The sequence below is a fragment of the Maniola hyperantus genome, chromosome 9, assembly GCF_902806685.2.
Source record: "Maniola hyperantus chromosome 9, iAphHyp1.2, whole genome shotgun sequence".
Taxonomy (NCBI): Eukaryota; Metazoa; Arthropoda; class Insecta; order Lepidoptera; family Nymphalidae; genus Maniola; species Maniola hyperantus.
Window position 1 is genome coordinate 3,157,532 of NC_048544.1, and position 27,947 is coordinate 3,185,478.

Below are 27,947 nucleotides of genomic sequence, written 5' to 3' on the forward strand. Positions count from 1 at the left end.
TTTCTCTATTATTACAACTAGCTTGTTCCCGCGACTTCGTCCGCGTGGATTACATAAATTTCAAACCTCTATTTTACTCCTCTCCTTAAAAATCCTTTCTTAGCGGATGTCTACGTCATAATAGCTATCTGCATGCCAAATTTCAACCCGATCCGTCCAGTAGTTTATGCTGTGCGTTGATAGTTCAGTCAATCTCAGTCAGTTAGGTGTTCGATCCCAGACACCCATGTATGTGAAATTGTGAATAGACATTATCACCATCATCCATACTAATACTATAATGGTGAGCTAAGCCCTGTAAGGAGGAGCAGAAAAATAAAAGCTGTTGAAATTGAATGGGAAGCTGGAAGAAATCTCTGTTTAGAGATAAGCATTTCCGATGTAACTTAATTTATTATTACTTTGGAACTACAATTTTTGGTACATGAATAATAAAAATAAAAATAAATAAATAAATTGTTTCATCACCGAGCCTTGAAATATACCGTGGGAACGCTTTGATTTTCCGGGATAAAAAGTAGCCTATGTCACTCTCCAGGTCTTTATCTATACCCATGCAAAAAATCTGCAGTCAGTCACCTTTTCCTTTCATATATTTAGACTAGCTTACGCTCATGACTACGTCCGCGTGGACTACACTAATTTCAAACCACTATTTTACTCCCGGAGGGGTTGAATTTTCAAAAATCCTTTCTAGGCGGATGTGTACGTCATAATAGCTATCTGCATGCCAAATTTCAGCCCGATCCGTCCAGTAGTTTGTACTGTAGATAAGTGACAGTGAGTTAGTCAGTCAGGTAGCTTTTCCTTTTACATATTATGTAGATTAACTGCCTGTCCCCGTTTCGCTCCTGAGTATAATAATAATTTTTAAGCTGTCGGGTTAATGCACCGTTTGTAAATTAAAGTAAACTGGCAATATTATTTCGTACCAAGAGTGTTCAGTGACCCATGCGGATTTCGGCTTGGATCGGCCGAGATTTAACGCAATCGATTGACCATTTTGCTTACCACCCAATTTGATCATTTTAACTATCAGTACCCTTATTATTTATTTAGATTTAGATTTTTTTAAAATCCCATGGAAACTCTTAAATTTTTCGGGATAAAAAGTAGCCTATGTCACTCTCGGTCTTTATCTATACCCATGCAAAAAATCATGTCTATCCGTTGCACCGTTGCGACGTGATTGAAGGACAAACCAACAAATAAACACACTTTCGCCTTTATTCGCATTTATAATAGGAGTAGTGCTATCTTATTTCGATTGGATAAATATTAAATTCAATTGATATTATAATCCTCGCCGTTCCGTCCTCCAGTGAGCCTCAATAGCTCAACCGGTAAAGGAGTGGACTGAAAACCGAAAGTTCGACGGTTCAAACCCCACCCGTTGCACTATTGTCGTACCTACTCTTAGCACAAGCCTGACGCTTTGTTGGAGAGGAAAGGGGAATATTAGTCATTTAACATGGCTAATATTTAAAAAAAAAAAGTGTGCGCTGACCATCAGTCGTAGTCGTATAAATGAAAATTACTCCGCGCCCATTGTTCAGACGTTGCTTTTGTATATATTTTTTGTGGTTTTTTTTAATTTACTTTCGGAACCGCTGGCTATGCTTAGAGGTTTTGCCACAACGCAACTTTATTTTTTATCTTACATACAGGGTGTAACCAGAACGCTAGCAAAAACTTAAAAACTTAGCAAAACCTAGCGCTATTGTTATACTACTTAAACACAATCCAATGCCAATAACAATTTGCCTCATTTTGTAGTTTAGTGATTTCGTATTTTTCAAAGCCAGCAATGTAGGTATAGCGTGTAAAACTCGGGTCAATGAATTGACTCCGAGAGGCCTACTAACGCAACGTTCGTTGACCTTTGGCGTCGTCGGTCAGTAGGGCGATTGTCTAACACCTGCATCAATCATTATTACAATCTCAATTGTTCTGATTGGCTAAATTTGTGCGATTCTTGTTGCAACAATGCATTGTGGCCAATAGTGAGCGAGCATTAACCAATCAGAGATGATTGCGATCGTGACATTGTAGCTGTCAAACAACCGCGGTAGGGCCACAGATGTTTTATTTGCAATATATCGTGAACTTTTACAAAATTATAGATTTTTTTAAATATTTTTTACGCGTTCTAGATAATATTGACGACCTCCTTCCGTACTTCCCGTTGACCTAGAATCATAGATAACAGGGAACCCTTCATCCGACTTGCACTTAACTGGTTATCATCATCATCCTCAGCGGGCCGTGATACTACGGATCATCTTCTCTCGCTAATGTTTTTTTTTGTGATATACGAGTAGGTACTGTGAGATATTTCCTTCTCATTTTTAGAGTTACCCGTACCCAAAGGGTGTCAAACTACCCTATCCCTAAGCCTCTGCTGTCCATCCGTCCGTCTACTTTTTAACCCGGAAAATCAATAAGTTCCCATGGGATTTTTAGAAACCTAAATCCACGGGGATTTAGTCGGGCGTGAGCTAGGCAAGGTATAATTAAGACAAGACAAAAGATTATGCAACCTTCGACATAATATACATATAAATACATGGTGTGTGTAGATATTGGTAATATAGAACATTTAGCAACCATTACGGAGCTCCAGTTTTTAATAAATGAAAATTGCTCCACGCTCATTGTTCAAACGGCTCTTTTATCTCTATTTGTTGCTTTTAATTTACTTTTGCCGCGCTGGCAACGCAGCTGATAGAAAATATGAATTTGTAGGGTTCCATACCCGAAGAGTGCCAATGAGACCCTATGCCTATGCTACCCTATAGGCTATACTATGCCTCCGCTGGCCATTCGTCCGTCTGTCTGTCAGCGGGCTGTATCTTCGAACCGTAATGCGAGCGAGTGTAATCCAAGCTTTATCGAAGCATTATGGAGAACTTTCAGGCGTGCAAGATTCCTCGCGATTTTTCCCTTCACCTTTAAAGCAAGTGATATTTAATTAATTAAAACGCACATAGCTCCGAAAAGTTAGAGGTGCGTCATGCGTGCCTGGGATCGAACGCCCGACCTCCAATTAGGCGGACCTCGTTTATACTGGACCTCTCATCTAGTCAAAATTCGTAACAAGCGACGAAAATACGCCGTCCCCAATAAGTCCCTCCATCCACACAATCTTGCATTCTCGTTACCAAAATGGTTAGTAAAAAAAAAAGCAAAACCACCAGCAAGCACGTATTGTTCGGAGCAAAAAGACAGTATTGCCATCATGTCGGATTTTCTACCTCGCATTTCGTATGACGCACTAATAGCGCCCTTTGTCTCACGTATCGCCCTACATACGACTTGGAGCTGTGCCAATGACTCATTGTTTACACTATTCGATTAAACTCTACGATCTCCAAGTAGTTCGGTGGGCTCAATTTGTGGCGTGACACGAAAAATACACCAACGGCGCGGGCGAGCTCCTTCGAGGGGACTCGCGAAGCTAATATATTACGCGATAGAAAGAGAAGATGCAGAGACAGATGCGTTTATTAAATTTAGGACACAGCGCTGTGCGAGCTGAAAGCTAGTTTATAGGCCTCTGTACCCGAAGGGTGCCAGTGGGACCCTATACTAAGCCTCCGCTGTCCGTCGGTCTGGCTGAACCGTAATAGGTAGAGTGTTGAAATTTTCCCATTGTGTATTTGCCGCTATTGTCATTATTGCCGCTATAACGTTAAATGATAAAATAACCAAGATGACAAATTTAATAATGGCTGCCATGCAAATTTAAAATAAATTATAAGTACCTACATAGTAATAAATCTTTATGGAATCCTTCGTGTGCAAATCCAACTCGCACCTAACCGGTTTTTAGTCTTAACTGTCTTTCAATGTCATATCCTAATCGTATCGCCATCGTGTGTTATAAAGAGGACCTCCACGAGACTTCCCGCTGTTTACAATTAATAGCAAACTTTGACACGCCCCAAACTTTGCAGTCTCAGTGGATTATTTGTGATATTGCCGGATTTTAGTCTTACCTATCTCTTAATAAAATATCTTAACCGCATCGCCATCGTGTATTATAAAGAGGACCTCCACGAGACTTCCCGCTGTTTACAATTAATAGCAAACTTTGACACGCCCCAAACTTTGCAGTCTCAATGGATTATTTGCGCTATTGGAAATGCGCTAACTTCAAAAGCTGTCGGCCTGGATGCAGGCGCTAATATTGGATATCTTATAGCAACGGGAACTGGATAATATGATGGATAGTTTGATTTTCATCAAATCATCAACATCATCATCATCAACCGATAGACGTCCACTGCTGGACATTGGTCTCTTATAAGGACTTCCACACGCCACGGTCTTGCGCCGCCTGAATCCAGCGGCTGCCTGCGACTGCTCTGATGTCATCCGTCCATCTAGTGGGGGGTCTTCCAACACTGCGTCTTCCAGTGCGAGATCGCCATTCATCAAATACAATATAACAATTATTATAATGTAAATAACGGGTACGTACCACGAATCACATCGTTTTATTATTTACATTATAATATGTCATCAGGCCACGAAATAAGCTTAAAGTTTTTATATCACAATTACAATATTGGGACTTGTAAAAGAAGAGTGAATAGGCATCTTCTAAGCAGGTGCGCTCCACCTTAGACTGCATCATCACCTAATATTTGGTATGATTGCAGTCAATCACATGTCTATTTATTTACAAAAAAATCGTTCAATTCGTTTTTAGAACAAAACAAATTCAGATTCGATCTTATTTCACAACTCATAAACTTGTTTTACAAGTAGTACTAACAAATCTTTGTTTTGTAATAGGATAATTTACGTAAAACATTACAAACGCGACTTGAATTTTAAGAGGTAAGTGCCACTCGACGATTCCGGGCGCCATTTCGAATTTGCGACATAAAACCAATCGGAATTCTACAACTGAAACCACCTAACGGTTTAAACTGTCGAATTTCTTCAAAAGGCTAATCATTTATCATTGACATTTGTCAGACGTTTTAGCTAAATCCATCCATCCATCCGTTCATCCATCCATCTATCAGCCTGCATGCATCCACTTCCTTATCGCTTCAAAGCGGTAAGCCTGCCAATTGTAAATCTATTTTTTTTTTTTTTTTTTGGTTGGTGTACAATAAAGCATAACATTTCATTCATGACAGTTTGGCATGGAAATTCTCTAGATCACACCGCCATAAGCGGTCATCTGCCTATTCACGATCGACGAGGTCGTTCCACGCTACCTTTATATTCTGTGCGAGTGTGCGCGGTATCCACTTCTAAATACTTCTACTCCTGTAATCACCGTTGTTTCTACGACAGACTGCCACTAGGTACAGCTTGCTTCGTGCTACGGAATTTTTATTTCAGACTTTACTCTTTAATCTTTTATCGTTTTATATTTTGTGTCTTGTTTCTTGTACCTTTATTTGTATTTAAATTTATTATTAATCATCTAGTTAGTGTAAGTGGCACTGCCGTTCTAATAAGATATAAAAAAAAACTAGTGGATGATGCTATCTATAGGTATGCGCTTATTGTTGAGAAAATGTATTTCTTTAAAAAAAATGTAAAGAATTGAGAAAGACTGAACTGGAAATGAGCAGGACACATAGTTCGAAAAACCGATAGACTTTTGGTCTTTGGACGAGATTGGGGTCCCTAGGCGCTAAAATGGCGACCTCGCACTGCGTTAGAAGACCTTCACTAGGTGAACGTGGAAGTCCCTACAAGAGACTTATGTCCAGCAGTGGACGTCTATCATTTGACAATGATGATGATGGCGAAATGTAGACTCAGCATACTTTGTTTTTTATGTAAACTGAAAATAGAAACCTCAAGTACTTCTAAATTCTAAGCATCACAACGGCGGCACAATTTCATGAAACAAAAAGAGCATCTTGCTTATAATATTGCTAACAACTGCAGCCCAGCAACAAAGGAAAATTTAAGACACAGAGAGAGATTCGTACCTGTATGGTTAGAACTGCAACATGGCTACATAGTTCATCTGAAAATACCAGCCCCTTTATAAAGAATCTTACAAAAGATGTCTCATTATTTTCTTACTTCTTTTGTATGAGCATATGCGAAGCTCACAGCAAGATAAACTTTTCGCGCAAATTTCCGAAAGAGTTCTAGGTTCGAATGGCGTGCAATCCAAATGTTGACAAAACACTTTAAAAATAGTTTTCCTCCATCATGTCCCAATCAAATACCTGTGCATTTCAAACGCTTCCAACTTTGATTTTTAGTTTTAGGTAAGTATATTTGTATAAGATTACGAAGCGAACTGTACTATATGTATGTAATAACTAGCTTATTCTCGCGACTTCGTCTGCGTGGACTACAAAAATTTCAAATGCCTATTTCACCCCCTTAGGGGTTGAATTTTCAAAAATCCTTTCTTAGCGGATGCCTACGTCATAATAGCTATATGCATGCCAAATTTAAGCCCGATCCGTCCAGTAGTTTGAGCTGTGCGTTGATAGATCAGTCAGTTAGTGAGTCAGTCACTTTTTCCTTTTGTATATTTAGATATTTTTTTAAACTGCCGGTCTGCAATTTTTGATATGTATTTAGAATTAATTAGAATGTTTCCTTGAAGTGTAGGTAAAACACTATAAAAACCATAAAATATAATCTTTCCGTTTCTAAGGAGTTTCTTATGCTTTCACTTGCTCCGAGCGTGCTGAATGTAGACACTTAGGTACTTAGCATAGTATATTAAGCAAAAATATAAAACGTAATTACACGTGAACATGGATACAACAGTCATGAATATACAATATCATATTAAAGCAGAGAAATCAAAAGTTTCTGAGTTCTGGCACGTGGCCCCGTCTCTACAAAACGCTGATTCAATATCAGCCTCAGGTCGACTCGAGTTACTGTAGGCACAAGTGTATCCAATATCTAGATAAGTAAATTCTATCATTTCTAGCTTGTTATTTTATTATTTTCTGTTTATTTATCACAATATTTGCTAAAGCCCGCGATTTCATCCGCGTGCGTTTAGATTTTTAAAAACCCCGTGGGAACTCTTTGATTTTCCGGGATAAAATGTAGCCTTTGTCACTCTCTAGGGCTTTTGCTATACCCATGCAAAAAATCACGCCGGTCCGTTGCGAAGTGATTGTAGGACAAACCAATAAACCTACAAACAAACACAGTTTCGCTTTTCCAATATGGGTACGCGGTGATAGTCTAGTGGTTAAGACGTCCGCCTTCTAATCGAAGGTCGGGGGTTCGATCCCGGGCGCGCACCTCTAACTTTTCGGAGTTATGTGCGTTTTAATTAATTAAATATCACTTGCTTAACGGTGAAGGAAAATGTCCTAAGGAAACCTGCATACCTGAGAGTTCTCCATAACGTTCTCAAAGGTGTGTGAAGTCTACCAATCCGCACAAGGCCAGCGTGGTAGACTATGGCCAAAACCCTTCTCACTCTGAGAGGTGACCCGTGCTCTGTAGTGAGCCGGTGATAGGTTGGTCATGATGATGATGATGAATATGGGTAGTGATGATGCCCGCGACATCGACCGCTAAGATTTAGATTTTTAATCCTGTGGGAACTCTTTGATTTTCCAGAAAGTAGAATAGTTCATCTTCGGGATGGAAGCTATCTCTGTACCAAATTTTGGACGGGTTGTGAAAAGGTATCAAGGTATAAATGGAAATAATAATATTATTTACATAGCATACAATTAATTTTTGCTCAAAATAACTTTTGCTTAATTCATTAACACAGCATAAATTTATTTGTAATGAAGGAAATATTCGTTTCGTGTACATTATACCTACACTACACATCTTTTTCTTACAATCTCAACTATTCTCTCTCGTTAGTCGTTAGAGATAGCCCACAAATCCTAACTAAGTACCTATTCCATAAATCTTATTAAACTTTATTTCTCAAGACAGTGCACCATCTTTGTCTAACTTATTTGCATAAAATATAAAGACAGAATAATTTCACTACGCAAATCATTTGTTATTCAAAGAGAGGAAGGACTTTAGCAGACGTTGCGGGTCCATAAGTTATGAATTATGGAACATGACGCGTGGTTTCGGGTGTCACCAGATATGCATTGTTCACCACATGCCCATTGTCTAAAACAATTACACTTAGGTCGAGTTGCATGACAAGTGATTAAAATTACGTTACGGTTACCGTTAACATACATCACCAATAAAAAGCGAAGTGAGTGCACAAGTTTTTATTTATTTATTTACTAGCTGTTGCCCGCGACTTCGTCCGCGTGGAATTAGGTTTTTTAAAAATCTCTTTGATTTTCCGGGATAAAAAGTAGCATAATATGTCACTCTCCAGGTCTTTATCTATACCCATGCAAAAAACCACGTCAATCCATTGCACCGTTGCGACGTGATTGAAGGACAAACCAACAAACCAATAAACCAACAAACCAACAAACCAATAAACCAACAAACAAACACACTTTCGGATTTATAATAAGGGTACTGATAGACTAGCTCTTGGCTGCAACCAGACCAGCTGGCAAGTGATGATGCATCTAAGATGGAGTACGCTTGCCTAGAAGATGCCTATTATTCACTCTTAACTTGAAGGTACCAACTTATATTAAAAGTGGAGAAGAAAACCAAATTCACTACGGGAAAGTTCCATGACCTCGCAGTGCAGACAAAAGGGTGAAGGAGAAACCAGATAAAAAAGTTCTTTTAGACTAACTGAGGTTATAAGTAGGTCCATTTGGTTTACGTGGAAGGAAAACGTCGAGAGGTGTGCCTGAGAGTTTTCCATATCATTCTAAGTGGTGTGTGAAATCCACCAATCCGCGCTTGGCGAGCATGGCGGACTATGGCCTAAACCCTTCTCATTCTGAGAGGAGACTGTGCTCAGTACTGGGTTAGCGATGGGTTGATGATGATGAGGTCCAATTGCAGGACAGGCAATTAAAGTTACCTACGTTACAGTTACAGTTAGGCTTTGACCGTCAATAAAAAGCTAAGTGGGTTGCACAAGTAAATATTGGTACTTTCATGACTAAGGTTAAATTAAATTTTTGATTAAATTAACAAACCCTGTCTTGTGCAACCCATTTAGCTTTAATTGACAATGGGATTAGAAATATTAGCATGTTCTGTAGTAAGGGTGTAGTCATACCTATTCGTCTGTACAAAGAGTAGGTATAACTTACAAAAATACAAACTAAATATTTAAAACATAATCACTTGCAAAATGATTACACAGAGTATAAACTCGAGCATTTTAGTCACATACTTCAACCTATTCTTATTCCATACGAGAACTTTGCCCTACGTGATCCACGTATGACAGAAGGTTAAAATCCATATCCATACTAATATTATAAATGCGAAAGTGTGTCTGTCTGTCTGTCCGTCTGTCTGTCTGCTAGCTTTTCACGGCCCATCCGTTAAACCGATTTTGGTGAAATTTGGTACAAAGGACATAGGCTACTTTTTATCGCGGAAAATTAAAGAGTTCCCACGGGATTTGTAAAAAACCTAATTCCACGCGTACGAAGTCGCGGGCATCAGCTAGTATTGTATAATATCATGTCATAAGGGTATGGTTTATGATATACTATGTGTGAAACTGAACGAACAGACAGAAAAACTTTTATTTTCATACTAGCCACCACCCGCGGATTCACTCATCGAAAACATAAATTCTCTTTATTACCTATTCCTATTCTTTGTGTTCATTACAATTTTTATGGCAGCTTTCTAGATTTTGTGCTGCGTGTTGATGTGGACTTTTCTTTTTCTAGACTAATATTATAAAAAGGTACCTAAAGTTTGTAAGTTTGTATGTAGGGGGTCTGGAATACTAAACCGATTTTGAAAATTCTTTTACTGAGTGACATAGGTTATATTTTATTTACAATAATTAGAGATTCCTACGAAAATTGTGATAAATTACCCGTGCGAAGCTGGGTCAGGTCACTAGTATAAAATAAACACATAATAACTTGTACTAAGATAAAGAATAGATTTAGATAATAATGATTTTAAGCTCATTTCGTGGTTTAACGACATATTTTAATCTAGATTCGATGTTTTTATAAAATCAAATCAAAACAATCAAACATCAAATTAATCGTGGTAAGTATAAGTCCCGCAAATTGCTACTGAGCGTGGTCGCAATTTTAGTGACGTCAGCACTAGACTGAAGTTTCGAGTTGATAGTATATTTTTATTTCGGCTGACGTCAAAATGACATCATTTCGATGTTAATGACACATGGTTCCAGCGCAATATCAGTTTGCGGGATTTATAATATGTACCAATTATCTACATTAAAATATACTTAGGTACCTAGTCTGGTTTTAGCGTATGAACTTAATCTTGTTTACTCATAATATATTTGATTTAAGAGTTTCCTCCATTACTTTTCACGACCGAACCAACGGGCTAAAACTAGTCCCATAAACAATGCCAAGCCTATGAACAAGCGCATTCACTGTTGCCAATAGTATGGCAAACTGCCAGAGTCAACAAGTTTCTACTAGTCACCAAATTTGCTAACTATACAAGCATTTCAAGAGATTGGTCGTGAGGGTGGGGGCGTTTCTAAAATTCATGAAAAGTGATGTAAGTACACTGTACAGTACGCGGCAGAAAATAATGTACCTACATAGACTTTTAGAAAGAGATAATGGTTTTATCATACGACATATCGTCTCTGTCGTCAAGATGTCACATACCATACTGGTAAGACCAGAATCTCATGGCAAATAGGCATAGGCAAATTTTCGACATAATCACGAAATTTATGTACCTATTTAAAAAAAGCAAATAATTTTCACTATGACACTGGGTAGGTAACAATATCCACCGTACTATAACAGTACAGTGTTGCTAACATTGGAATTTCATTTACGTATTTTTCATTAGATTCTGGTCTACCTATATGAGTGACAGAGACAACGCTCTACAAAGCCGAAATCTCATTCTAAAGGTCGATGTGCATTATTTTCTGCCGTGTACTGTACCTAATATTCCGTGACGTCATTATTATGTAGCTCACGACATGGCCACCCGAAAAATATGCTAAAAGTCGCAAACGATCTACGTTTTCTTAAAAAAAAATTGGAAGCAAACACCCAAACTTAAACTCAAATTATTTATTCAGAATTGGTAAAATTTTACGCTTCCTAATTGTCATAAATTTTAATTTGTAAGATGATATGATATAGTGGTAATAATTAATACGTACTTTTTTTTTTTTTTAATTCAGATACAAGTTAGCCCTTGACTGCAATCTCACCTGGTGGTAAGTGATGACGCAGTCTAAGATGATAGCGGGCTAACCTGGAAGGGGTATGGCAGTTTTTATTAAACCCATACCCCTTTGGTTTCTACACGGCATCGTACCGGAACGCTAAATCGCTTGGCGGCACGGCTTTGCCGGTAGGGTGGTAACTAGCTACGGCCGAAGCCTCCCACCAGACCAGACCAGAAATTTAGAAATTATAAAATTCCAAACCCCTGCCAGGAATCGAACCCGGGACCTCCCACTATTAAGACCACAGCGCTTACCACTGCGCCAGGGAGGTCGTCAAAAATGTTCGTACTTAAAACTAAAGCTACGAGTACGAGCTTAAAACTAAAGCTAAGAGAGAGCACCGCGCATATTTTAAATCGTGCCTTGTCCGCGCCTTCTACAGGGCACGGCCCGTGCGTGTTAGCATAAATCATCCTTTATTCGTTGTACACGAAACCGTGTAACAGCAACAAATGTCAATAAATACTAACAGCGCCATTTGGCGTTAGCAGTTAGCTCTGCAGCTCAAGCTCGGATGAAGCACAAAGCGAACTTTGTACATATTGTAGTCGTTCTCATCCCCTATCCCCCTGCCAACATGTCAGTTTACACCTATTTGTAGTCAGGAATAACATGTTGTTTTGGAAAGTTTTGCTCAGGAACTTTTCGATCATTTTCGATCATCATTCCCTCCTTCAAATTTTTACTACAGCAAGACGTCGCGTCGGGCGAGTTTTTCATCCTTATGTCGTCGACATTCCGTCTACACGCAAGAAATATTTTTCGTCATCGTTCCTCATACTCAAGGTTATGTTTCCTACGAATTATTATTATCCGTGCATCTTTAAAACAAGAGTGAATAGGCATCTTCTAGGTAAACGCGTCCCATCTTAAACCACATTATCACTTTCAGTCAAGCGTGTGCGTATAAGTTATTTTAGTAAATAAATGGTCAATAATAGAGATACTTAGTTTTTTTTTTTTTTTTTTGTATCTTCCACACTATATCAACCAATCTGACTATTGGCAAATATGTCGTGAGGTTCAAATATTTTAATATTTATTCAAACAATCGCTAAGGGTTTTTGGAGTGACCTATTGAGATTTTCTGTTCGTTTTAGCAGTAAGCATTTATTCTACAAAATTAATATTCAATGTAATATCTAGATACCTATTTTCTGTTTAGTATCACTATAAGCATTGTTTCTGTAAATGATAAAATTTGCGCTTGCATCGCTTATGTTTACATTCTAAGATTAGTCTTTTAGTTTTAGTAAAAAAGTTTCCTTTTTTCAAAAATATTTCAAAAATGGATACATATATTTTAATATATTGAATATATTAAAGCTTAACCTTTAGAAGGTTACGCTCGGGCTTTAGAAAGACATGACCCGCCACTGGTCCGTACTCCGTACCTATAAGTTTTCAAGTTACCCAAACGTGACATGAACGTTGAGGTTATTTTGGTCAATAACTTAACTTAAAATATAAACTATGGGGCATTTAGGCCCAGTTTCTTTTTTGACGTGTCGATCTATTCCGCTGGTGTTTTAGGCGTAGGAATAGAAAAATTAAAATTAGCACATTCATTTTCTTTAAGAGTTAATGGGTAGGTAATAGAAAGTTATAATTTACTACTTACAGTGACTGCGACAAGTACTTGGAGAGTCCAAGCTGGGAGATCTTGGTGCCTTTGATCCCCTCATTGACTATATTGGTGACGGTCAAAAAGTTCTTCGTCATCGTCGACTCTTGAGACACTATGTCACAGAAAAACCACAAAAAATTTACTTTAAAAGAAGCTACTCGGTTAAAAAGTCAAAAAACAATCGCGAGAATTTTCTCCAAAAAAAGAAAAAAAAACGCTACATAGCCACTAAAATTGTCACTAAACGACCACTAAAATTTTCATGAAAAACAAACGCGTTTTCTTTCGCAAACTAAAACACTACGCGCTCTACGCACTACGAAACTTACTCTTTCAAATAGCGACACAACATCGATTACTTTTTAGGGTTCCGTATTTTTAATTCGCAACAAACAACCCGCGAATAAACTCGTAACAAATAACAGTTAAAACAAAAGACACTTTTTCTCTCTTTGCTTTCAGTAGGTATCACAGTTTATCGATGTTATCCTTTTTTATAAATCAGTCAACAATTAAAAGACGTACAGGCTTCAGTTCGTTTTCTGAACCTAAAAAAAACATTTTTTTAATTATTATTTCTTTTACCAAATAATATCGCAATTCATAGTTAAGACAGGGGCTTCTTTAGAGTACGATTCAGACGACATGTGTCATCCACAATCTTAATGCATTGCATAACGCTTGAAACACACGTTTGAATCGTCCTATAAAGAAGCTCCCATCTTGACTGAGAATTCCAGTATAATAATTCTGCAATTATTTTGAATGAAAAATTCTTCTAAACCTTCTAAAAGTGCTTGAAATATTTCTGAGGTAAAGGTTAATATTTGGCATAATTTCTTTACGAGCTTTCAAAGATCGACATTACAATCTTCGATATAACAATCTATTAGAATATTACAGCATCTATATCTACTTATGACCCTTACTAAAAAATCTCTCTTTCTATTTAGTTTTTTATTGCCAGCTGTGGCAATCACTAAGTGGGTCGACATAATAGCATGTATATGTATCTATTTCGTTATGTTGTGTAGTAAGTTTTTCTTTGTGTAACCTGTTGATTGTCCTTTCAAATAAAAAATTAAAAAATGTATGTATATATATATATGTATATCTATTGCTTTGCTTACTCTGCAGTTAGGTACATAAGCCTCGGCGGACCTAGAGATTTGTTTGCATGACACCTCAGTATCATATTCATAATACTTATATTATACGTATAGTACACTAAGGAAAGATTTCGAGAAATTACGTCCACGTGGACACACTCATACGTTTCTCAAAATCGCATGGGGAAAAAGTAGCCAATATCCCTCTCTAGATGTTCAACTATATACTCATACAAAAGAAAATACGTCAATCCATTACTGAAATTGAAATAAAACCAACAAAGAAATACACATTCTCAATCGTGTAAAATTAGAACGTCAAAGTAGGATATTAGTAGGATTCATACAACATTATATTATTATGACAAGTCACATAATATGTTACTTTAAATCCCAATTAGTACAGTAAATAAAGCCGTTTTTTTTGTCAACCTCGCACTAAATTTCCGATCCAATTTCCTTTTTCTTAGGTTAAGGGTCACTTACTGACCATAAAATCACAAAATGCTAACAGATCCAGGTGGAGCTACGATCGCAATCTTGAAGGAAAGTTTTTGGCCGATATCTCGAAAACTATCCACCTTAGGGTAAAAATTATATAATACACTAGCTTATGCTCGCGACTTCGTCCGCGTGGACTACAAAATTTCAAACCCCTATTTAACCCCCTTAGGAGTTGAATTTTCAAAAACCCTTTCTTAGCGGATGCCTACGTCATAATAGCTATCTGCATGCCAAATTTCAGCCTGATCCGTCCAGTAGTTTGAGCTGTACGTTGATAGATCAGTCAGTCAGTCAGTCAGTCAGTCAGTCAGTCAGTCAGTCAGTCAGTCAGTCACCTTCTCCTTTTATATATATAGATTATTGTAGAAAATAAAATTTTACATATTTTGTTTACTGTAAACTTTTTTTGTAAAACTTACCGATTACGATTTATGGTCGATTTAATGAACCGGTTTTTCCAATATTTTAAAAGTTATCGGCCGAAATAGAACATTTAGCTCTATTTACTAGACTAAATCGAATGTAGGTACGTATGTTACAACTCACACCGACATACATAATATATTTGCGGTCTGTGCATAATAAATAAGACTCAGCTGTCTCTCCACAAGGATAATCCACGCAAAGTAATTCTTACAAATCCTCCGTGCAAGCCGACGAAGCTGAATGTACCTACTTAATTGTGTGCTTTTGTAAGATGAAATAAGGAAACGTATATAAGTCTTTAACCGGGCTCAATGGATAGGAAATACAAAAACAAGAACCAAAAAAAGATTATTTTGAGTTTTAATTCAGCATAAAATAAAATAAAAACTGATTAAGTGAGAGTCCCCAAGTGCGTTTTAAACACACTTTTAAACTCAGAAAAGCTAAAGTCAATCCCGATCGAACCCCGGACTACCCGAATAGCAGGTCGAGGCGTCTTAACTATTGGGATATCAGCGCTTATTACAGGAAATGTACACAAATACAAAAGGACAAGGTATCTAGGCACAAGTTTTGTTAGATGTACACGTTGATAATGTAATATTCGAAGCACTTTTCTATCTCATCACGTAATATATGAGAAATGTTATCGAAGCGAGCGATGTTCGACGCAAGATGTTATCGCAGAGCTCATAAAAATGATCGCTAAAATACTCCTAGTACCAAGGAGGCGACTCAACCCGCCTACATATTATGTGCCATCGCGCTTATGACGGACAAGAGATTCTGCCAAAGATTAAAAAAAAAAAAATATTTATTCTTCAAATTTACATATGAACATAAACACTAGGGAAACGGTAATAGCTGTGTTAGTTAAAAAAAAACTGTGTTACAGCTATTAGCGCCCACCTCCGGATTTAGATATTTATAACAGTAATATAGAAGTGGAGTAGATTAGTAATACTTAAATAGATTGAGATCCCTTGTCAATTAACATGCACACTAACAAAAAGTAATGCCACTACGATGTAATAAAAATACAATATCAAAAATTTACGGATAGACGATGCTGACGGCTGGAGTGAAGACTTCAGCGGGGAGGGGCAATGCACGCACAACAGACGGAAACGTTTAAGTGCGGAAACCAGCCCAGAGCGAAGAAGAAGAAGAACTAGCAATGCCCGCGACTTCGTCCGCGTGGAGTTAGATAGGTAAGCTAACAGTAACTCTGTACCTACGAAATTTCATCAAAATCGGTTAAACCATTGGGCCCTGAAAAGCTAGCAGACAGACAGACACACTTTCGCGTTATAATATTAGTATGGAAGCATGGATGGATATCAATGTATTATACTACATAATATTCTTAATAATTTGTTTATTAAAAACTTGACGTGATTTCCCATAGTATTATCCGAATAGATGTCTTGACCACTTGGTCATTTTTCCCAGTTGAATCGGTTTCCTGTACCGTAGAACGATTATGATGATCTACGCTAAAATACGCTACTTTATTTATGAACTAGCACTTAGCTACAATCAAACCTACTGGCAAGTGATGAATGATGATGCAGCCTAAGGTGTAGCAAGTTTGCCTAGAAAATATATATTCACTAATAATTTGAAGAAATCTAAAGCCTCTTTGCGACTTGCGCCAAGGCCCAAGATCCTAAGCGCAATGGGGCAATGTGAACCAGGGCTCTTATATCATCATCATGATTAACCCATCGCTGGCCCTCTACTGAGCACGGGTTCTCTCTAGTACTATAGTACTATAGTCCGCCACGCTGGCCCAATGGCGGTTAGCTGACTTCCCAGTTCACAAACCTCTGAGAACATTTCGCACTCGCCCGCGAGCAGGTTTCCTCACTATGTTTTTGTTCATCGTTAAAGCAAGTGATATGTAATTGCTAAAACGCACATATTTCTAAGAAAATAGAGGTGCGTGCCTGGGATCAAACCCTTGGCCCCCGAATAGGTGGCCAACGTCTCACTTCCTAATCTATGGTCCGATGGTCGACCAAGATCCGCGCATACTGGATATTTTGATTTTTGGCACTTTTGCTTTACATTCGCTGGGCTTGTGTCCCGGTTTTCCGCAGCAATAGCAACACAGTTTTCTGGAAACTGTGTTTGAACATTGATTCCGGACAAGCCCGACTTCTAGGCAACGAAAACATTGCAACTGCCTGACTGCCAACACTCTCAAAATAGATCGGGTATCTTAAAAAGATTCCCCCCATAGAAAAAAAAAAGGTTATCACTATTAATAGTAATAACATAGGCTATGTCATAGGACATAATATATGGCAGAGAAGAAGCGTGCTATGTTCGACGCCTTCTAACGATATCAACGAGCTCATAAAATTGATCGCGAAAATATACGATGCAGTATTTCATGTCTCAATCCCCTATCACACTATATGTTTGTATAAATTCTCGCTGTAAAACGCTGTGAAAGATGAATCTTAACGTAAATTTTCTAGATAGCTCCATATTGGAATTTCAAGTGTGTAAGTAATACACTTCTTGTTATTCACGAAGGCGAGTGAACTTAACTTGTGGTTTCGTCGTATACACGGACATTGTGTAAGTGTGCGTGCATGTCGGACCAATCAGTCGCGAGCAAGCGCTCGCAAACGCACACATTTACTGTACCTTATACCGATACGACTTATACACAAGCATGAGCCACTCGCCTTCGTGAAATGCAAGAACTATACAGATATTTGGAATTTATTTACTTATCTATCCACTAGCGGATACCCGGCGTGTGCTAATACGCTAACTAACCCGTATTTCCTAAATGTCTGGTCTGGACTGGTGAGAGGCTTTGGCCGTGGCAAGTTACCAACCTGCTGGCAAAAGCCGTTTCGCCAAGCGATTTAGCGTTCCAGTACGATGCTGTGTAGTCACTAAAGGGGCATGGGTTTATTAAAAACTGCCCTTCTAGGTTAGCCCGCTTCCATCTTAGACTGCAACCAGGTGAGATTGCAGTCAAGTCTTGTATCTGATTAAATCCATACTTTAATATTATAAATGCGAAAGTGTGTCTGTCTGTCCGTCTGTCTGTCTGTCCGTCTGTCTGTCTGTCTGTCTGCTAGCTTTTCACGGCCGAACAGTTTAACCAATTTTGATTAAAATTGGTATAGAGTTAGGCTACTTTTTTTCCCGGAAAAGCAGAGTTCTCACGCAATTTTTAAAAACCTAAATCCAGGCGGATGAAGTCGTAGGCATCACCTAGTAATAAATAAAAAACTTGCCACTAAAATCAGTACCACAGTAGGATAATATATTCCCTATCTACACTAATATTATAAAGAGGAAAATTTGTTTGTTTGTTTGTTTGTTTGTTTGTTTGTTTGGTTGTACTGAATAGGCTCAAAAACTACTGGACCGATTTTAAAAATTCTTTCACCATTCAAAAGCTACATTATCCACGAGTAACATAGGCTATATTTTATTTTGGAAAAAAAATAGGGTTCCGTAAGATATTTGGGTTTTTCGGACACAAGGTGTAAAAAATCAACCAGAAAAGTTACTTATTTTGCGTACGCTGCCTAAACTATAAAAGATAGAACCATAAAATGTTCTAATTAATTGTAGATCTTATAAATATCTACAAAAAAGTCCGCGACACACTATACCCATCTATGTCGAGTGAGGCACAGCAACCATTTTTTTATTTAAAAATCTTGAATTTTTTTTGGACTACATTTAAACGCGTTTATTTTACTCATGCTATTAATCCTTATCAAAATAAATGATTTCATCACTAAGAACAGTTTATGGAGATAATATTTGGTCTTTGAATGATTAAAATTGGACGTTTGGTTTTGAAGTTATGGCGAAATTAAAATATTACGATTTCTGCTGCACGGCCCGTTGCGAAGTGGGCGTCACCAAGGCGGGGGTGCGCGTGCGGGAGGGGAGTTTAGTAATATTATAAAGAGGTAGTAGAGGAGGTAGGGGGTAATCTCTGGAACTACTGAACCGATTTTAAAAATTCTTTCACCAGTATTAAGCTACATTATTCCTGAGTGACATAGGCTATACGGGATCTTTAAAAACATAAAACCACGCGGGCGAAGCCGCGGGGATCAGCTAGTATAAGTATAACCTGCATACGTAATATATAACGGATTTCAAGCAAATATTTGGGATACGATGCGACCCAGCGAAATATGCGCCGTGAAAGGGTAAGAACATAAAAACGTATAGCCGTATAACATTTTTATTTCATAAAAGCCGTTTGGCAGTGACACAGCTCGACGCGGCCAAAAATGAGGATAACTTGATTAACATAAAAAATATAATGAAGTATGTATGGAAAAAAACGTGCCAATTCACTGAGATTATATGGCAAATAAATTCTATTATAAATAGAAAGCTGGGACGATATAAATCATACTGTCGGATACTCGTGGATTAACCTGAATAATTACAAGGATAATATTATGTACTCGTAGTTGCACTATGTACCGATCCGTCAAACACAACGCATTTATACGCAAGTGTGTGGGTGTGTGTGTGTTTATGTATGTGTGCACGAACCAGCAGACGGACCAGCAGGGTGATTCGCTAACTCAGTTTCTAACACTGAATGATAGGCACGGCGCTCATTTTTTAATCCGTTGAGGGTTTTCTACGAAAAAACATTTTAATATCACCCAGTGAAGCAGCAATGTAGAACTAACCAACCTCGGTGGCTATCATTTAGTGTTAGACACTGAGTTAGAGAATCACCTAGCAGGGAGATTTAACCATTAAGGGATGATTTATGCCAACACGAGGTGGGCACGAGCCGTGCCACGTACGAGGTGCGGACGAGGCACGGATTCAAAACATCACTAACATTTCTTATAAAGCAGTTTATGCTGTGCAGTACCAAAGATTATCATCATCACCATTATCATCTCAATCCGTTACCGTCCCACTACTGAACGCAGATCTCCTTTCAGAATGGAAAGGTTTTAGCCCACCACGCTGGCCAAGTACCGACAGATCGACAGATTTTTGGGAAAATTATGAAGAACTATCAGGCATGCAGTTTTCCGCACTATGTTTTCCATCCATTCCATTCCATCCAAGGTTAGAGGTGCGTGCTGAAATATAACGCCGAATCCCCTTCGAATAGGAGGCTTAATACTAATAAGTAATTGAAGTAGTCTTAATACAAATTAAGTAATTCATTTAGTAGAATGCAATAACACCATATACAACAAGTAGATCTATCACTAATCTTCTGTTACCTTATCAACCTAACAGAATGTGAACTAAACTCTCGCTTAAGCTTAAAAGCTTAAGCTTTAAAATCGAACTTTTAGTCAGCCGAATAAAATAAAAAGACGCGTCCATTGGACGAAAAAAAAAAATTAGAAGCTTAACCCGGTTATCTGGTGCACACAAAGTCAATAAAAGTTCATAGTTTAGCAAACATACAGTTCGGAAAATACCGCACAGATTGCATGACTACTGCTCCTTTCGTCTTTTCATATAAAATTTTCGAAAATCATATTTTAAAATAAAAATAAAATAAAAATAAAAATCTTTTTCTTACTTACGAATAGTCGGATGCGTCTACCACTGGTTCGGAATGCCTTTCCTACCGAGAAAAACCAGCAAGAAACTCGGCGGTTGCTTCCTCCTTATCCTTCCTTTATTCTCTACTAAACTATGTTAAGTGTCCACTGACAATAAAACTTGTAAAAGTCAGTTGTCATTGTCATGTTTTAGTTTAAAAAACTTGCAGAACATTACTAGCTGTAAGAGTATAGGTACAACGATGAAGTCTTAAGGTGGAACGCGCCTACCTAGAAGGTGCCTATTCACTCTTCTTTTAAAGGTACTAATATAGCTAGCGAGGAAAACGGACCCCGAAAGGGTATTCCATAGTATTATAGCAGTGCAAAGCGTCTAACAAGGCTCACATATCTGTCTCTATAAAACTCAAAAAATGTTTCTACCTGTGTCCGTTATAGACTTTGAAACCATCCAACTGATGTGCCCAAACCAATTTTATTAGAAAGGCAATAATGTGAAGATGTTTTTAGAATAAGAAAAAAATCACTAGGCAATTTTTAGAGTTCCGTACCTCAAAAGGAAAAACGGAACCCTTATAGGATCACTTTGTTGTCTGTCTGTCAAGAAACCTACAGGGTACTTCCCGTTGACCTAGAATCATTAAATTTGGCAGGTAGGTAGATCTTATAGCTGACATTTGGGGAAAAATCTGAAAACTGTGAATTTAGGGTTAGATCACACAAAAAAAAATTGTGGTCATGAAAAAATAATTAGTATTTTCAATTTTCTAAGTAAGATAACAATATCAAGTGTGGTATCATATGACAGGTATTCACCTGTGTATTCTAAAACAGATTTTTATTTATTTTTATGTATCATAGTTTTTGAATTATCCTGCAAAATGTCGAAAAAATACGACTGCAGTACGGAACCATCATTGCGCGAGCCTGCCTCGCACTTGGCCGGTTTTTTAGCATAGTATAGCACACTCGGGGATCCGCTAGTACTTAATATAGTTTGGCGCGAGTTTGTTCATGTAAGAACTGTATGATAGTTAAGCTGTAAAAAAGTCCAACAAAATGCAAAAATTCCACGTGTAAGTTTACAAAACTCAAACGCAGGATTTCCTACTTTCTTTTGCTTCATTTTTGTACTACACGGTCGTTGTATGCGGACTAAAAATAAAGTGTATGCAGTTCTTCAAAATGCAACTTTGCACGAGCTTATCTTGCGAGGCTGGGGAATTGAAACGTTTTTATTAAAGGCGGACACAATACTAGAAATTGCAGCCGCAAACTGTTAGATAAAACACATACTTTTTTAATGAAAATATTACAATAAAACTTAAAGATAACCTTATTATCTAATTACTATAAAAGTCATGCCCGCGTAGAATGGTGCCAAGAATACTGGCTGCATTTCCGCGCTGGACAGCCAGGCTGAACCGTTACGCAAAAAATGAGCCAGCCCTCCTGTCACCAGATGAGGTGAAATGTCTCGTAAAAATTTTTTTGGCCTAAGAAGCACCCACACTTACCATGTTAATATTCCAATGAGGACCAGACTACGTTTGTTTGGGGTGCGCTACGAATAAACTCTTCTTAAATATCCGCAGAAAAGCTCTCAGTATACAGTCTGAAGTGACCCTAAAGGTTTACATGAAAGTATCTACGGATCACATGGAAGGGTGTAAGCAGAACATACTTCAAGCTTGCTAATAAGAAAACGTCTCTACAAAAGAGAGACACCTAAGACCCTTATTTAAGCTGAAATCCGTTCATTTACAAAAGGTCTTCTTGTGCCATACAATGCCCAGATTTACCTTAATACAATAATATCAGAGAAAACTATTTTCATAATATAATATCATGTTCATATTTTGGTCACGTAATAGAAAGTGGGATAATACATTATTATAGATATAATATTACGTAATTTGTAGTTTCTTTGAGCTGCTAACATTCTATATCGATAAGAGAAGGAAATTGGTAACTGTATAATTCAAATTTTTTTATTTATTTATTTATAGACCAATGCTTGGCTGCTATAAACCTGCTGGCAAGTGGTGACGTAGCCTAAGATGGAGCGCGCTTATCTAGAAGATGGCTATTCACTCTTGATTTGAAGGTATCCATATTAAAATTGGAGGGGAAAACTGATGCTGGAAGGGCGTTCCATAACCTAGCGGTTCGAATCTTACACTTAAAAATATCTAAAGGAGTATTTACACATTCGCAAAAAAGGGAAACTGGTACGCGGGCTACCTGTACCCGTAGTACAAGATTTTACGTCTCACCAAACCAAACCAAATTCGAGAGTCGAAATACTTCCGCGTTACAGTAAACTGGATCTTAAATGCCTTGTTTTAAAGCTCAAGTTTGTCTACACTTCTACAGCCAGCGCTCCAAGCGGAAACATTGCGAAATTAAAATCAGTGGCATTGAATATTTGACTTCAATTCAAGGCTGTTTAGGTCCATTTTACTGTAACGCGGAAGTATTTCGACTCTCGAATTTGGTTTGGTTTGGTGAGACGTAAAATCTTGTACTACGGGTACTGTTCGTGTCTGGTCTCGTCTTACAACTGCGCACTGGCAAAATTAAGCGCGATACGTCGATGACAAGCAGTGCGTCGCGTCACGATGGCGAATATGTAAATGCAGGGTAATTATATACTTTATGTTATTTTAGGTGACTATGACATCTCCGTAAATCTGTATAAATAATGTGTTTGAAACCTAAAAATCTTAAATCTGGCGTAAATCTGTCGTCTTTTGAAAAGTTCTTCAAATTCTGAACACATAATAATTCTCTCAACTACAACCAGTAAACCTCATTCTCTTTCCAAAAATAGAAACCATTCAACAGCCACCAGCCACTAAACAATTTCATAAATTGCTCTTCTAGACTGTTTAGAAAATTTATTTAGATTAAATAAAATACGATTTTTCAACGGAATAACTCATCTATTTTCCAGCTCGGTGGGCTGTCGTGACGGGGTGAATTTTCCAATTTTACCGAATCTAACTGATATTTTAGTGAAAATTCCTTTACACTCTATTTAACACCGCATAAATGATTTATTGGATGAGTCCGATGATGGGAAGGATGAATCCAAGCAAGGAGAAAGATATTGGTCTTTCTACAAACCATAATATTAAATGAAATTTTATATATTTCACTAGCTTATGCCCGTGACTTCGTCCGCGTGGACTACATAATACATTTCAAACCCCTATTTTACCCCCGTAACAGCGATTACCTTGGCGATTACGCATTTCACTTCCGTCATCCGAGTTCTATCCGTCATGCGTGAGAACACCAGCGATTATCTACGACATAATTATTTCATAAGGTCCCATACAAAACAAAGAGGAAAGTATTTTCACGGACTCAGATTGGGTGAGTGCGTAACATTTTGCATATAGGGTAGTAGTGTTCACACAGACCACCACCTATAGACTCCTAAATAATAGCGTGACACACTTAGGCCAAGCTTAGGCAGTTGCTTAGCATAAAAGTCGGACCACGCCCGTTCGGTACCCTCATTCCGCACATTGTCTTGATTACGTGACCTTTGAGTCCACCAATCACAACAAAGCGTTCTCCCCTGTCTCCCGCCATCATTTTACGATTTTTTCCATGCAAAACTTTGTACATATATGCGTACTTTTGAGGTTGAATTCTCTGTAAGTGTTTACATAGAATTAGAGATCTGTTTATTCTCATCATTATCTCAACTTATCTCTAATCCACTACTGAGCGTAGGTATCCTCTCAGAATGAGAAGGGCCATAGACCATAGTCCATCACGCTGGACAAGTACTGATTGGCAAACTTAACAAACTTAAAAAGTCAACTATTCCATTGCACATAAAACTAAGCTGCACTTAACTCCGCAAAGAGGTTTGTGCCCGGGATCGAGGTATCGAAACCCGTACAATATTGTCGATATTCAACTATAGGCATTTTAGTTCCAAACTTTTCCATAATTTTTTAAAATATTTAGCTATTATAAAAGCTTTCCTTTTTTTGCATTTTAAATTATGGAACAGTTCTGGTACCTATATTACAGAAACTTGTTTTTTTTTTTAAATTTCAGCAGCTTTCTAAAAACTTTTCTTGAATGTCGCTCACCTGTCGTACTAATTTAAAACTTCTGCATAAAAATACTAATTAGGTAATTCTTCGAAAAATCTGTGATAAATATTCAAGTAGGCGTTCACACTTTTGGATCAAAGGCAATAAGTTCGTAATAATTTTACCACCGGCCTCAGAAAGCTGGCTCTAAATTATTAGAAGGTTACTTCTTGCCACCGGGAAAATTACGTTATTAGAATTTAAAAATAAGAAGGAATTTCTTTCATATCTACGACTCACTTTTCCCGAGACTTCGTCCGCGTGTATTTAGACTTGTAAAGATCCTGTTGAAATTTTTAGTATCGCACCCACAGACGTTTATATGATCGCACCCCTCGCATCGCTTAGAGGAATGAGACTTCTGAAAATCCTTTCCTATTGGGGGTCCACGTATACCCCCTATAAGAAGACCAGCCCACCCCCCAAGAGTTGAAAACCCCCAAGGGGTCAAGAGTTGAAATTATTTCAACATTTGATACACGTGACTTCGTTTGGATAAAAAGAACGCTTTGCTTTTCTGGAAAACCATTTTCCGTGTAAGTAGGTAAGTAAGTACGTTTACTTATGTTATAAAGAAACTTACAAGCTTTCAAGTTTTGAGATCTAACCAGCTTATGCTCGCGGCTTCGTCCGCGTGGACTACACAAATTTCAAACCCCTATTTCACCCCCTTGGACTTTCAAAAATCCTTTTTTAGTTGAAGCCTACGTCTTAATAGCTATCTGCATGCCTAGCCTGATCCGCCTAGTAGTTTGAGCTGTGCGTTGATAAATCAGTCAGTCAGTCAGTCACCTTATCCTTTTATATATTTAGACAATTGAGTCTAGAAACTTGAAATTTCATATGAGCTGTATGTTAATATGTGTCAGTGTAAATATAGATACAAAAATCGATACTTAGTTAATGTCTTCACGCAAAGCTTAGTAATCAAAGTGTTTATAAAACCCGAAATACTCATTCAATATAATCCAGGATCCAACCGTCGCCTCGGTCCCTATTGACCAATAAACAATGGCGTCGATATCAAAGCTCTTTATCAAAAGCGCACTCGTTCACTGTCAACTGAACACTCTGATATATATCACATTCATATCATGTCATGATAACACCCCGAATATCAGTTAAGTGCCAATCAAACCTATAATATTGCTTTGCGATAAAATTCCCCTGGATTTGGTTCTGGATAGGATTTATTTCCGTTATTATTAATCTTTACAAAGCCAGAATGAATCATTACCTAATAAATGCAAAAGTGTTGGTTTGTTTTTCAATCACGTCGCAGGGGGGCAACGGACTAACCTGATTTTTTACATGGATTTAGTTGAAACATATTAGTATTTTATATATTAGTATATTATATTAGTATTTTATACCAGAAAATCAAAGAATTACCGCGAGATTTTTGAAAATCTAAATCCTCCTAGACGAAATTAAGGCCATCAGCTAGTTAACTAACATACATTGTTGAATTTTAGTGTGGGTTTCATTATTATTCAAAATTTCCATACCCATATCCATATTATAAAAGCAAGAAGGTTTTTATTTGTTTGTTGGTATGTTGAATTGTCCTTCAATCACGTCGTAACGGAGCAACGGATCAACGTGATTTTTGCATGGGTTATATAGTAAAAGACCTATAGGGAGTGGCATAGGCTATACCTATTTGAGCAGTTATCACTATTATTTTGTCTGAAAAAGATCGTTAAATGGAGATGAAGCGCTACCCATTCATATCGCGTTATTTATGACCGCTTGATGCTTAAGTTTTCTAAATATATAAAAGGAAAAGCTAACTGATTGATATATCAAACACAACTCAAACTACTGGACTGATCAGGCTGAAATTTAGCATGCAGATAGTTATTATAACGTAGACATCCGCTAAGAATCCGGAAAGCATTTTGAAAATTCAATCCCTAATGGGTAAAACAGGGGTTTGTAATTTGTGTATTCCACATGGACGGAGACGTGGGCATAAGCTAGTGTAAAGCTATGTGGTGTACAGTAAAACTGTATCCATTCATAGATTCGTTCATTGGTATATTTGTAAAATGAGAAATTTACTTACTCAATTATCATCATCTACATCATTAAACCATTGCCGCGCCAACCTACTATTGAGCACAATAATTAGTCTCCTCTTAGAATGAGAAAGGCAGCCATAATCCTCTAATAAGCCATAAGCCATAAGCTCGAGTCAAGTGCGGAATGGTAGATTTCACTCAACTTGGAGAGCATTATGCAAAATAGTCAAACATGCAAGTTCAAGATGTTTTATCATATTAAGCAAGTAATATTGAATCGCTTGAAAAAATCCAAAAAGTTTGAGGTCGACCCGAGATCGAACCCCCGACCCCTTGATGTGGTCACTGATGTTTTACCTACTAGGCCATCACCGCTTTTTTTTTAAATTTAATGTGAATCTTAATCTGATTGGTGTATTGAACACACTTCCAGTCCGCTCCATTTAGGTGGATATCGGGCCTAATCACGGCAGCTTCAAGAGTATTGCGCAACTAGCTTATACCCCCGACTTCGGCCGCGTGGACTACACAATTTCAAACCCCTATTTTACCCCTAATCCTTTCTTAGTGGATATCTATGTCATAATAACTATTTCAACCTAATATGTCTAGTAGTTTGAGCTGTGCGTTGATAGATCAGCAGTAAGCCATCTATTTCTCCTATTTTAAATGAAGATATATGGATAGTATCAATGCACCTTTATCGAAGCAAAAGCACATCCCGTCACGGTTGTGGCGGGACTCTACTACAGGCATTTGACCCATGAATTTCTGACGTAAACAAATATGTTTTTGTTTTTTTTTTTCTAATAAATATGCATCATTCTTGATATCAGATACTTAAATTAAATAAATAAGTATGTCAATACTATAATAATTAATGTTTTAAAATATTAAGAGTTACATAATCACGCATTTTGAAATAATAAGATTTCAAGCACTTTTGAAGTTTATCAACTCTTGAATAAGTGATAAGTGTTTTTTAATAGATCGGAAATTAAGTTTAATGTCATTTTTTTCATTCAAATTTAGTAACGAAAATAACGAACCTGTTACATAACAATCACGTAATGGGAACAACGAAAATAATGTTAACTATCAAAAACACATCACTATATCACTTCTCACTATTGCTTTTTTTTGTGAAGAATCGCGAAGTTAGACAGAGAGAGATAGATTTAGAAAGAGAGGCATATATACGTGCACCCTGAACGTAGCGAAGAACGATACTGGTTACGGGCTACGAGCTACGAGGCTACGAGATACGTAGCATCCCCGCGCGACTACGTAATCTCACATGCTACAAAATATTATT

General features: G+C 37.6%; 1 protein-coding gene and 2 long non-coding RNA genes across 5 annotated transcripts in view; all 3 read right to left on the bottom strand.

The window, feature by feature from the left end:
- Nucleotides 1-27,947, bottom strand: part of LOC138402802 (uncharacterized) — a 498,790-nt gene that overhangs the window by 296,417 nt on the left and 174,426 nt on the right. The gene's annotated exons all lie outside the window — the stretch shown is intronic.
- Syt7 (Synaptotagmin 7) overlaps nt 1-27,947 on the bottom strand; it is a 429,808-nt gene that overhangs the window by 231,282 nt on the left and 170,579 nt on the right. The gene's annotated exons all lie outside the window — the stretch shown is intronic.
- LOC138402803 (uncharacterized) lies at nt 12,903-27,845 on the bottom strand. The gene is made up of 3 exons (XR_011237142.1): nt 27,682-27,845; nt 13,238-13,456; nt 12,903-13,020 (listed from the first exon to the last, which is right to left on the bottom strand). It is a non-coding gene; the product is annotated as an uncharacterized lncRNA (long non-coding RNA).